Below are 13826 nucleotides of genomic sequence, written 5' to 3' on the forward strand. Positions count from 1 at the left end.
AGTGGCCCAGGAGGAATGGTCTATATTCAGGGATATGAGAGGAACAGCCATTAGAAACAAAATAGTCTCGTAAGCATGGGCTCTAAGATGCATACCTTAAGAGCATTGAACACTATTTCATCCTCAATACCGTGAAAGAAATCTGTTTCGTTACAAGTTCTTTGCTTTCTATATTTTCGCAGGTGGTAGTATCGACCAAAAGAAGCAAAAAATTTCCAGTAAACATTGGTTCTAAAGTGCATATCTTAAGAGCTATGAGCAGTTGTTCGTCTTCGCTACTGTGAAACACATCTCTTCTACTGATCAACTGCTCATAGCTCTTAAGGCACGCATTTTAAAGCTCATTGCCCACATTAGCAAAGAGCTTACTGTATCCCTGAATATTGACCATTCTTCCCGGGGCATCCTGTAGGTACAAACGGCGAAAAATTAATTCTTCCAAGTGAAGTTAATGCCCCAAGTGGTCTCTTTAAGACGATATTTATGTCTAGAGCTCCCTCACTATATGGTCAAAAATACTTAGTGTGAATGCCATACATTACCTTTCCCCACTTATCTGCTCGAAGTAGTATGATGTGCAGTAATTTTTACGCTTGCCCTGCCTCTGCTACTTAGTCATGAGGCCCGTAATACGGTTATGTGATGCTCTAACATTTTGTGTAGAAACACTCGGATTTTTATACAGACATCGAACAGAATAGCACTGGTTTCGGTTCATGAGTTTCGTACCGCATCTTTGGAAGTGAGCGAGGTGATACAGCGGCGCTGCGCCCTCACTCGGTAATAAATGGTTCAAATTTCAATGATTTCCTCAAAAAAATTAAGAAGAATGACGGAACAGTTCCTTTGAAAGGTGACCACCGAATTTCATCCCTATCCTTGTTCAATTAAATGTTGGACTACATCTTTAATAACTTTATTGTGTTACTGCCTTTTATTTCTTCTGTTTTAAAGGAACTCCAGTCTTGAAATTTATTACAAATCAGTAGTAGTAGTAGTAGTAGTAGTAGTAGTAGCAGTAGTTTTACATTTTTGCTTCCAAGAGAGTGGTTAACTTGAATGTTGCATGATTATTCACTTTTTTCTTGCTTCCTTCTTCTTTTTCTCTTCTGAAACCCTCTTCATTCTTTGGCTGCGTTACTGTTTCCTTTGCTCTGTCCATAGTTTGCTTTTTCCTTCTTTTCTTTTACTTCAGATTTCGTGTTCATAATCTTGTTTCTGAATTGCCTCTTTCATTTATCATTTCAATACTGATACCTGCTTGTTTTAGATCTTCTTCTATTTCTTGAAACCATGTGACTTTTTTGATTGAACTGTTTAGTACAGAAAAAAAAACCTCTTTGTGAATCTGTTGTTCATTCTATGTGTGTGTCCATAGAATGTTATTCGGCGTTTTCTGATAATGACTGTGCACCATTCAGTGTCTTCATATAATTATTGGGTTGGTCTCTTCATCCATTTACCAACTCTGTGTACTGCTCCTAAACTTTTTCTGGGGATTTTACGTTCTATTTTTTCTGTCTCTGTGATATCTGATGCTCCGAGTGTGGTCGTTTCTCATGCGTAGAGTGCTTCTGGTGGTGCAACTGTACTGTAGTGGCTGAGTTTAGTCTTTCTTGAAATATCTTTTTTACTGTAGTGCGCCCATGTGAGTTTGTATGCCTTCTGGAGTTTTTATTTTCTTTGTATGTTGGATGCCTTGTTCGATCCTCTTATTTGTATATATCCCCCGAGATATTTGAATTTTTCCACTCTGTTACTCTTTGTGTATTTTGTGTGGTCGTAGTTGTTCTTTCTTTCCATGTATTGCGTTTTCTCGTACGATATCTGTAGACCAGTTTTCGCAGAGACTTCACGTAAATATTCCAATGCTTCTTGTTCTTCTTGTCTATAGCTGCTGAGTATTGGCAGGTCACTTGTAAACGCCAGGCATTTTATGATCGTCTTGTTTGCACACGTTCTTCCTAACTGACTTCCTTTTACTTTTTCTTCCCATTGTTTGATAATATTGTTCAACACAATGTTGAATAAATGCGGTGAGTGACCGTCTCCTAGTCTGACCCTGTATGTATCTCGCATGGGCCTGAGATTTCTACCATAAATTTTATTCTGGATGTGGTATCTGTAAGTGTATGTTGTATGAATGTCCTAGTTCTCCTGTCTGTTCCATATTCTTCTAATGTGTCAAAGAGAATCTGCCTGTCTATGGAGTCGTAGGCCTTCTTGAAGTCAACGAATGTCACTACAGTGTTGTTCGTCTGTCTGACCTTCAGCAGCGTTCACAGGTTACAAATCTGTTCAATACTGGACCTTTCTTTTCTGAAATCTGCTTGGTATTCACCTATCTCTGCATCAGCTTCCGGCTCTAGTCTATTGAGTAATGCCTTGGAGAGGATTTTGTAATTGGCCGATAATAATGAGATACCTCTGTAGTTACTAGTGTCTGTCTTGTCGCCCTATTTGTTGAGTGGGTGAATCAGCGCACGTGAAATTTTCTCTATATTCCATATTTTTGTAAGAATTTCATGAATTTTCTTTGTGATGGTTTGCTCTTTGAGTTTCCAGATCTCGGAGATAATGCAGTTTTCTCCTATGGCTCTGTTGTTTTTTGTTGTTTTATAATCTTTTCTACCGCTGTTATTGAAGGCGGCTTTGAAACTGGGTTTGGCACTGTTTTCGTGAAATATAATTTTTCTTTATGTTTCTCGCAGTTAAGGCGTTTATCAAAATAATTTTTTTAAAATGTTACAGTTTTATTTAGTATTTGTTTTCAGAGGTCCATCCTTTTTTTTTCAGCAAATATTTGGAAGCTGCTAACACTTTATATTTTACTTTATATTTTCCCTGAAAATTACGTAGAAATTTCTCGTGTTATTTCTCTTGAAATCTTCCCCGATTTCATTTAGTCTGTTTTCGTGCTGTGTTCTTTTCACTCTTCTAATATCTTTCGAGGAATGTTTCTGGACTTTGTGGAAATCTTGCCATGTCTCTTTTGCTCTGTTACTGCTCAACTTCTTCCAAGCCTGCATTCTACGTTTAATGGCGTGGTCACGAGTTGCGTTCCACCATCTATGTTTTCGTTCCCTAAGAGGTTGACCCCAAAGCATTGCATTCTGAATTTTCTTCCCTAGGTCTGTTCAGTTTTCTGTTGAATTTTGATTAATCCCTTCAATAAATTTGTCTTTATTTATCTTCAGGTGTTCTGTGCCCGGTCTTTCTGTTTCTTGGGATTGGGCTAATTTTTACTTGTAGCAAGTGATGGTCGGAATCGAAGAATACTTTCCGTGTTCTCACATTCACAATTTCGCTTGTATTTTTGCTTGTTACGGCTACGTGGTCTATTTGAAATTCTCCCCAAATGTTTCTGGGCACTTTCCATTTTGTGGGTTTTCGTTTTGGTTTTTTGAAATTGCTTTGACGATAATTTTTAAGTTAAAATTTTGACAGTAAAGTATGAGACGCTCGCCATTCTTGTTGGTGCGTTTGTGTGCTGTGTATGGGCCTGTCATTTGGGTGTACTTCTTCTCCTTCTTCTTGCCTAGTTTTGCACTGAAGTCTCTTAATACAATTTTAACATATCTTTCTGTATTTTATGTGATATTTCTTCCACGGCTTCCCAGAAGTCTTCGACTTCTCGAAGTTTCTTTCTGTTATGATCGTTTGTCGCTGCACGTGCATCGATGGTTGTGTATCTTCTGTTTCCTGATTTGAATGTTTTCGTAGAGACTCTTTCTAATACTGAATTGAAATCTAGGATGTTGTCTATGATTGATTTGTGAACAACAAATCCGGTGCCAAAAGTTGTCTGTGTTCCTCTTTTAACAGAAGGTTTCCTTTGAATATCCTGTAGTTTTCTGTGTTGAAGTGGTTTTCGTTTGTGAAACGCATCTCTTGTATTGCGACTATTTCGATGTGAATTTTTTCCAGAACATCCGTAAGCTGTTTGAGCTTGCTTATCTTCACCAGCGTACTTGTGTTGAGCGTGTCAATATAGTGCTTGTGAAGAGGTTTGGAGATGCTCCGACTCTCCTCCTTCTAGTGATGTTCCTGGTCCCCCAGAATCCAACGACCAGGGAAGTCCAGTGTATTTACTGGGGCCTGGGGTAGTGGATACTTTTCCTGTTCTTCCTTCATGATTTTTTCAAGTTGAAGGTGGTTGTGGTGATCTCTGTTGTAATCTCTGTTGGAGAACACAAATGTTAAAGACTTCACTGTTGAGATCAAGACAACGTGGTCCGCTGGATGCCGGAACTGACACTAATGGGTTTAGGCCTAAGTTAGTATTTGGTCCACCCTCGATATTTCATTTCCCAAGAACCACGGTTATCTGGGAGGCTTTCCCCTATGCCTCACATGGGAAGGTGCTCAATGAGACAGCCAACAAATACAGATCAGTGTTTTATAATAACATTTTACTGTTACGAAGACAAGGAGAAAATTTCTCGACCTGTGATGACGTTGACATCAATGAAATCATTATTTTTAGTTAGTGCAATATTATTTTTGACGATCGACGATCAAAATTCTGTCAATCATCTGACGCCACAGACGTATCAAAATAAACAGTATGGTACATTTTACATAAAGAATTAACTGCACGCCACGCGAGGTAGCCGCGGGGGCTAGGGGGCCTTGCCATGATTCGCGAGGCTCCTGGGTCGGAGGTTAGAGTCCTCTCTCGTGAATGGGTGTGTGTGCTGTCGTTAGCGGAAGATAGTTTAAGTAGTGTATAAGCCTAGAGACCGATGACATCAGCAGTTTGGTCACATTGGAACTTACCACAAATTTCCAAAAATGAACTGCGCTACATCTTTGTGGAATTTAGGCGCCAAACTTGTAAATTTCTTTAACAACAATTCAACTGGTTTGGTTTGGTGCACCACTTCATGCCAAAAGCAGCAATGTGTGGAAACTGGTAGCATTGTCCCAAAAACGACGAAGTCGATTTCTCTTTCAGAAAAGTTTATGGTCATCGTTTCCTGGAGGTCTTTTTATTCAAATGAAACTACAAATATATAGTTCCAGAGATCTTTTCAAGTCTGAAACGTCTATGATGTATAAAGGCAGACTGAAGCGACGAATGAAAATTTTTACCAAGGCCAGGGTTCGAACCTGTGTCTTCTGCTCACTAGGCAGATATGTTAGGGTGGCGTAGTGGTTAGCGCATCTGCCTAGGGAGCAGGAGACCCAGGTTCGAATCTCGGCCTTGGTACAAATTTCTTCTATACCAAATGATGGAAAACTACGTTACAAAAGGTCTGACTACAAAATAAAAATCTCATATTTCTATAAGAAAATGCAACTAGCTATAAATGTGTATGGGCAAAACATAGCGATGGTGTTCCGCCGACAGTGTCGCAGGGTCAGTTAAGCATACTCTCACCTTAAGCAGTTTTCGCTTCCGTGCCACCCTCCACACCAGAGATGTTTTGATAACAGTAAAGTTTATAACCTCAACCTCTTCATTATTGTTTGGGCTTCCGTGATGTCCTATATCGCATCAGGCGAATGCTGGATTGCTTCCTTCAATAGAGCCCATCTGACTATTTTTGAGCTATTGATCAGTCTTCAGTAACCGCGATGTTAGGCTCTGTTTTTCCTTCCTTTTTCCGCAATATCTGAATTAGTGTCTTCATCATCCACTCGGAATACCAGACTGGGGAATTGTATTCATCTACTGGGACAAGTTGCGAACTTCTTCAGTGTGATATTGGATGAAGCACGTTTCTGCGATCTGTCACATATCATTCGTCTCCTTCATTACAAACCATTTTTCGGTACTGAAATCCTCAACAATTATTACTCTAGTGAAATCTTGTTGCTGCAACGAACACTTCATATCTCCCTTTATCAAGGCATTTATGATAATGTCACTGACTGTTGTTATCACTCTTCACGAATTGTTAAGTGTTCAGGAAATTTGTTTATTTATTCATTCATTCATCCAATGTTCGTATTACAATGGTATGCGATTTGTCATAATAAAACAATGAAAATAAATAACTCAAAAAATACACATATACACAGACTAATCAGTATGCTTTAACAGGATAGGACAGGAGGTCAACCGTGGCCTTGATAAAGAAATTATCCCGGAATTTGCCAGAAGTGACTTAGAAAACTACGGAATAACTAAATCAAGATCGCCGGATACAGCAATCTCCTTCCTCCCTAATATGAGATCAGCGTCTTAACAGCTACACTGCCTCACTCAGATGGTCCCTATTGTACGATGTTCTTTGATATAAACACACGTTTACTCTTCGCCGCTGTACACATGAAGGGCACACCCTCCCTCCATTCCGCTGATGACTCTGGAACCACGAAGATGCTGCTGCTGTACCCCCCTCCGCTAACTCCGGTCCATTCAGAAAACTGACTCCAGGCCGGTAAATATGTCACATGTCCGTCTTCACGTCTTTCCCTCAGTCCATCTGAAAAAATGCGTCACCATCCCTGCTAATGAGAGAGATGTTCAACTGAGGACATTAATATCATGCACAATAGATTTTGGAACATGATTTTCTTGCAAAGGCATTACAATATTGTAATGAGACAAGGTGATGCAGTTATCAATTTTCATTAATAATCACTGCTCTGTATTCTCGAAGCAATCTTTGTTTGTGTAGTATGCGTTAATTATGAAAAACGTTTTAGCTGTGTTTTTAAACAGATGTATTCTAGTAATCTTTTTCATCTCCTTGGGAAATTGTTACACAATTTTAGTCCCTAATAGAACATGCTGTTTTGAGTGTGATCTTTGTTTTTCTTTGGTAAATGTAAGCCCAAAATGGCTCTTTTTTCATGTTTATATGTAGTATAATTAGTGAAATACTTAGTAATGTTTCTCCTGATACGCACAATAGACTGATAGATGTACTCACTTGGTGCAGTAAGGAAACCGGTCTTTTAAAAAGTTCTTTCCAATGAGGCCAGTTACTATTTCCAGTTATATTCTTACGGTCCTTTTGTGTAGTTTAAAAATTGTATCCAAATTCTGTGTCTTCGGTCCCCAGAAAAGAATCCAATAGCTAATAACTGAGTGTATGTAAGAACCGTATGTCACCACAAGATAGCAGCTTTTAAAATAGATGATAGAATCCTGAGAACAAAACGCGCATATGACATTCTTTTTATCAGCATCTTTGTGTTTTCACTCTATGTCAACTGAAATCAACATTCATCCCTAAAAACCTTGTGCTTTTTATATCATCTTTAAATTAGTATTGCAACAGAATTGTGTTCCTTCATTATACTAAGTACATACTGTTCGTTTTCTTTAGGTTCAATGTTAATCTATTACATATTGCCCAGTTGTAAGCATACTTGAGAGTTTCACTTGCTTTCTCGAATAGGAGTTCAGGTGTTTTATCAGTGACTGTGATGTTGCTGACATCAGCCAAGAGAACGCATTCTCCTTGTCTTATACTGTCAGGAAAGTCGTTGATGTATATTAAGAACAGAATTTGACTCAATGCACTACCCTGAGGAACACCTATGTTTATGTGTTTCTTGTCTGACAGTTGTTCTATTACAAATTTATAGTCAGCAGATGGATGAACTGTCACTACTTTCTGCAGCCTACTTTCCATGTAAGACTGAAACCACTCGGTTTCTTTTCCTCTTACACCTACTGCTTATAGCTTGTTTAGTGGTATTTTATGGTCAACAGTATCAAAGTGTTGGAAAAGTTTAAAAATATGCCTGTGACACACTTATCCTTGTCAAGAGCTTCAAGTAGCACTTTTGTGGACTCTATAATTACATATGCCATATTCCTCCCACTTCGGAAACCAAACTGTGCTTTGTCTTTGTAAAACAGAGTGAGTTTATTCATGTAACTCGTTAGCAAGCAGCACCCTCCTGAATTTTCTTATGCCTGTGATTGTAATCTGCCCTTGTGAGGAAAACTGAGGAGCTACTTGATTGAGAAGTAGTGGCTCCGGTCTCGTAAACTAACATACGAACGGGAGAGCGATGTGCTGCCCACACGACCCTACATATTCGCTTCCAATGACGCCTGTGGGATGAGGATTACACGACGGCCGATCGGTACCGTTGGGCGTTCCAAGGCCTGTTCGGACGGAGTTTAGCTTATTTGTGACAGTAATCTAAGAACTGTAGATTCATGTCGTGTTTTTGTAAAGAACGGAGAAATTTTATTGTCTGGAAGGACTTCCGAATGCAACCAGTTATCCATCTGTTTTCCTTAGCTACTGCTGTAGAAGTTGTAACCTTTTCAAATACCTCCTCAAAAATTAATTTAAACAATGTACAGAATTTAGAGAACTTAGCGTCCACATTTTTCCCCATATAAACTTAATCGCAGGTTTGATTTGTCGATGTCCAAGAAAAATAGTATATTTTGCGTTCCGAGTAGATCCTTCTGTAGCCAGCGGCTTTGAAAGTTTTACAAGCCTCTCTTTAGCTTTATTGTCTGACAGTAATGATGAGAAAGGCCAAGATCTATTACAAATACTTCACTACTTTCCCTGTCGATATCTGTAACTATATGGTCTAAGACTGATCTGAACTTTCTGATACCCTAGTAGCAATGTTTACCATTTTTACCATGAAAATGTGCTCAGAATGTTTAGAGAATTATTACTAATTTCACCATTGATACATGTGTTAATATCCATGTCTTCACATAGTATTATCTTACTTTTGCGTGATGAGATCCTAGATCCAACCATCACTTTCTTTGTGTGGAATGATTAGATCACCAAATACTGTATTTATAAGAGTACGTTGTCGTCGACTATTAAAATAACAAGTGAGAAGTATATGGACAGTGACTGCAGTTTTCATTAAAGTCGGTACTTGCTTTGGACAAATAGTGTCTGCAAATTCTTTGCTACATTATCACATCAACAGATTTTTTACGAAACTACTACATTTATATTATTTGTGATACCTCAAAGAAATGTAAAACGACATCAAGTGACATATAGGGTACTGTCTTGGAATACAGAGAGCTGATGTAGTTCGAATCGAAATATCAAACCGTATTAACGGCTGTAGGATGACTGTTCGGTCAGCCTGTCTGTGGTAGTTGAGCTGTTTCTCACACACGTTAAGACGATGGCCGGAATGGTTCCCGGTCTCCTCATCATAAGTTCAACAACCAAAGTAAAATACGAATATACTCTTTCTGCAGCGCGGACGACTGCGAGACGGGCAGGAAGAGAGACCATGAGGTTCTGGAAAGTACTGACAGGGATGTGGAGCCGTGCCAACTCCAAACCTGTGGCCAGCTGCGGTAGAGGATCAAAAACATGGTTCAAATGGCTATAAGCACTATGGGACTTAAAATCTGAGGTCATCAGTCCCCTAGACGTAGAACTACTTAAACCTAAATAACCTAAGGACATCACACACATCCATGCCCGAGGCAGGATTCGAACATGCGACCGTAGCAGCAGCACGGTTCCAGACTGAAACGCCCAGAACCGCTCGCCCACAGCGGCTGGCTGGTTGAGGACCCATGGCGCGTACAGCCCGATCAAAGTGGTCCCACAGGTTCTCGACTGGGTTTCAATCCGAGGAGTTTGGCGGCCAGGAAAACCACGCACGTAGACTGCAAGCTGTATGGCACGTTGCAGGATATATTCATACTTGTGTTACTGCATTGTGCCTTCCAGAATGACAAGATTATCCAGGGGTGCCACGGGAAAAATTCCTCAGGCCATAACGCACCCTCCTCCTTCCGACGATTGTTGCAGGGTGTTTGCTTTCAGACGTTGCACGCCGTAGACGGCAACGGCACCTGTCCGATGCAGCACAAAACGCGATTCATCTGAAAAGGCCACCTGTCGCCACTCAGTGGACGTCCAGTTGCGGTATTGGCGTGAAAATTCCAGCCTGCGTCTTCGATGAAGAGCAGTCAGCCTGCTCCCGAGGCTCATACACAGCAACTTTCGCGGTATGGTCGTTGAGGAGACACTGTTGGTAGCCCCTTGGTCCATCTGGGGGCTCAGTTGCTCATCAGCTGCACGTTTATTCGCCTGTACAAATCTCCGCAGTTGTCGTTCACCCTTGTCATCTATGACCCGTGGTGCACCACTGTTGCCACGGCACTGATTTTGGGTAGCGCTATTTTGCCAAGCACGGTGTACATTAACAACACCGAAACTCGAAAACTTGGGCGTTTCGGAAATGCTTCCACCTTTGGCCCGAAAACCAATAACCACACTCTTTTTCACGTCAGATAAATAGCTTTAATGCGCGCATTACGACAATTATTATCCCCTGCATATCAGCAACACTGACTGGTAACTACCAACTGCTATTAGAGCCGACCAACAGGCCTCAGCAGGGACACCGACGAGCTCACCCACAGACGCACAAACAATCCGCCAACATTTCCTCCCACTGTACTTACGGTATATGACCTATCGGACACAAGATCGATAATAAACCTAACTGTTGCAGTTTGCTGACGCTGAACGAGGACTCTGCACCAGCACCCAGCGCCAGCCGCCGAGCAGCACAACCGCACAACGTCAAGGTATCGACACGCATGATACCCACTACTAACATTACTAACAAAGCCTATCCTTGCACGACCTATCGCAGGCAGCAAGACAACCGCTACTGCTCTTACCACCCGACCTAACTATCGCAGAGGTTTTTTTCCCTTGGCTCTTGCCTTGGCACTTTTTTTCCTCTGCCCTTCAAACCGCTACCCTACGTTCGATTTCGACCCAATCTATCTCCAGATGAGCGCGTATTAATGGTTAACTCTAACCAGACGTACGCAAACATCGCAGTTAAATGGCTCTGAGCACTATGGGACTTAACATCTATGGTCATCAGTCCCCTAGAACTTAGAACTACTTAAACCTAACTAACCTAAGGACAGCACACAACACCCAGTCATCACGAGGCAGAGAAAATCCCTGACCCCGCCGGGAATCGAACCCGGGCGAGGGAAGCGAGAACGCTACCGCACGACCACGAGCTGCGGACAAACATCGCAGTACCCACATCCTGCGACACCTACTTTAGTGAATACTAACCCTTATGCAGATATGGCAGTAGACCTATTGTGTTGGCCACTATGCCGGTGTGGGCGTGAAAGGGCTCCACCTCTTAAAAAAAATATTAAAAAAAATTACGACAACGACTGCGCCGTCCAAAGTGGCCGAGCGGTTCTAGGCGCTACAGTCTGGAACCGCGCGGCCGCTACGGTCGCAGGTTCGAATCCTGCCTCGGGCATGGACGTGTGTGATGTCTTTAGGTTAGTTAGGTTTAAATAGTTTTAAGTTGTAGGGGACTGATGACCTCAGAAGTTAAATCCCATAGTGCTCAGAGCCATTTGAACCATTTTGAACAACGACTGCACTATTTTCCGCGTTCCCCTGGCGCCCTTTTTATACTCTCCAGTACCAGCGCTGCTACGTGCCGTCTATGAGTGATTATTGCACCTAGACATTGAATATAACCAGTTGTCCCATTGATGTGACTGCACCGTGTATACAGACAGAACTTACTAAATTCGCAGAAGTACACGACATACCTCTCCTTAGATCAGATTGAAATTGAGGCGCCAGGAAAGATGCCCGCTCAGAGAAACGAATCACTGATTCCAGACGAGCTAAAACTTATAAAAGTTCAGGGCATGAAAAAAAAAAAAGAAAAAAGAGGAGGTGGAGGGGGAGACGGGAATAACTCCAGGAAGGAAGAAGAGAAAGAAATGGCATTTAAATTCTTATTTAATGGCCTGCTCAATATGCGTAACGTCTTACGCGCCTGTTTCCGTGACAAGGAAATGAACAACACAGGAAGCGGATCAGTCGTCAGTTTTAACGACAGACAGCTGGTCTAGCCATCGACGTACTTTCGTTATCTTCCCTCTCCAATTTACGCAAGTATCTAGTTGATTTCCAATACCGAATCCCAAATTATTGTCAAAACGCAACTTGAATATGTCTTATTCAATTAAGTTTATAGAAGGCCCAAAAACTCAGGTAATTACTTACGTGGTCTAACAACAAAAACATTCCAGTTGCTTGAAATCTCAATTTTTGTAAATCCTATTTTGTTTCCAAATCAGTATAGATTTACAGTAAACCTGACTCTATGAAACGAGAAAGAATATTTCCTATTTAATTAGGCTTAAAGTTTAAGCTTTCTTTCCAAGGTTTTACAGATCATTTTAATGCCAACAAAAGTCATGAGATTGTCACTCAAAAAGTGTAGGGCCAGTCTGCTTATGAGAAGACACCATGAACTGTTTTATAGGGGCATGATATAAACTCAGATGCAGATGAAAACATTCTGCCTATTATTTTTGTCAACAGTCATCATTCACCATTCCACAGGGACAAGATATAATGCGAAACTCGTATTTAGGTGACTTCCCCTCCCCATGGACGGCACTCGATGATTAAAAAGTAACGGAAATTCGACAACTAACTGCAGTGCTGAAGACACTGCGGAAGAAGAGGGTTCCACTAACCATGAGGCCAACACAACCTGTCTCGCATCTCTTCCCTACATTAGTTCAGACTAATGCCAGGATGTTCCCTCTAGACGGCAACAACCTATTTTTACACACATCCTTGTCTAACGGAGTTACTTGCTCTCCGTTCGAAATTATCTCTACAACTACAAGACGTTAGGCTCCTAAAAGGCATAGCTTCTTTCATTTAGTCAAGCAAGAGACTCTGAATCGCGAATCAGATGGCAGTAAGATAGCGCACATCGTGCTATAGGTGCTCGTCATGTGTCTTTTGACCTGTTGAGTGATCATGTAAATTGTTTAGAACTGCTTCAGGTAGGGCTACACTCGGCCTTGAATTCTGGTTATAATAGTTTTACTGGTTTTGGTAATACCACTCAGTTTTTGTGCTTTTTGTCGAGTCAGGGTATTTGTTCGATCATTCCCCTACACAGCTTGATATAAGAGATGACTAGAAATGATTTTAACCGATGACGATAGAATTATGTGGGCGCACAACATCGAGGTCTTTAGCGCCCGTATTTGGACTAGAACACTCAGCTAACGATATTCCAATTGACTAATGAACATCACCAGAGAATAAGAAAGTTATGCACTTCGTTTTATAATATACTTGAGAACTTAAAAAATAACTTGGCTCCAGACATCAGCTAAACAGACAGAGTAAGTGGATGTGTTTAACACATGAGTGACCTAAATCGTACAAATTACGCAATCTCTCTCACACTATCTCTCTCTCTCTATCTGTCTCTCTTTCTTGCTCTCTCTCAGTAGAACTGGCATTTAAAATTTAGTTTTAAAAATAACTTTTTTTGTAACTGGACTCAAACAGAAGCTTCCTGTTGGCATTAGAAGTCGCATGAAACAATGACGAGCAGTATCTCTTTGATACTTTCTTGCTATATCGCTATGAAGCTTCTCGTTGACATTGGGAGTCGCATGAAACATGTGACGAGCTTTCGTTATATGCATATATAAGAAATACTGCTCGTCACATGTTTAGTGCTGAGAAGCTTCCTTTCTCTACCCATCTCATCCTCTCCCCTCTCCCTGTCCATCCCCTCTTCTTCCCTTTTTCTGTCCACTTCCACCTCCCTCTCTGTCTGTTCATCTCCGCCTCCCTCATCTCTTTTCCTGTCTCTTCCTCCCCCTGTTTCTCTCCCTCTTCTCCTCTTTCCATTCTCTGTCCACCTCCGCGTTCCCCCTCCCTGTCCATTTTCCCCTTCCTTATCAGTGGCCATCTCCTCCTCCTTCTGTCTACCCTTATCTTCTCCCTCCCCCTCGCTTTCTGTCCATCTCCTCGTCCTCCCTTCTGTCTCCAGCTTAGCACACTCACTCCAACAGTAAGTTGGTGGTTCTT

Source organism: Schistocerca serialis, chromosome 3, assembly GCF_023864345.2.
Source record: "Schistocerca serialis cubense isolate TAMUIC-IGC-003099 chromosome 3, iqSchSeri2.2, whole genome shotgun sequence".
NCBI lineage: Eukaryota > Metazoa > Arthropoda > Insecta > Orthoptera > Acrididae > Schistocerca > Schistocerca serialis.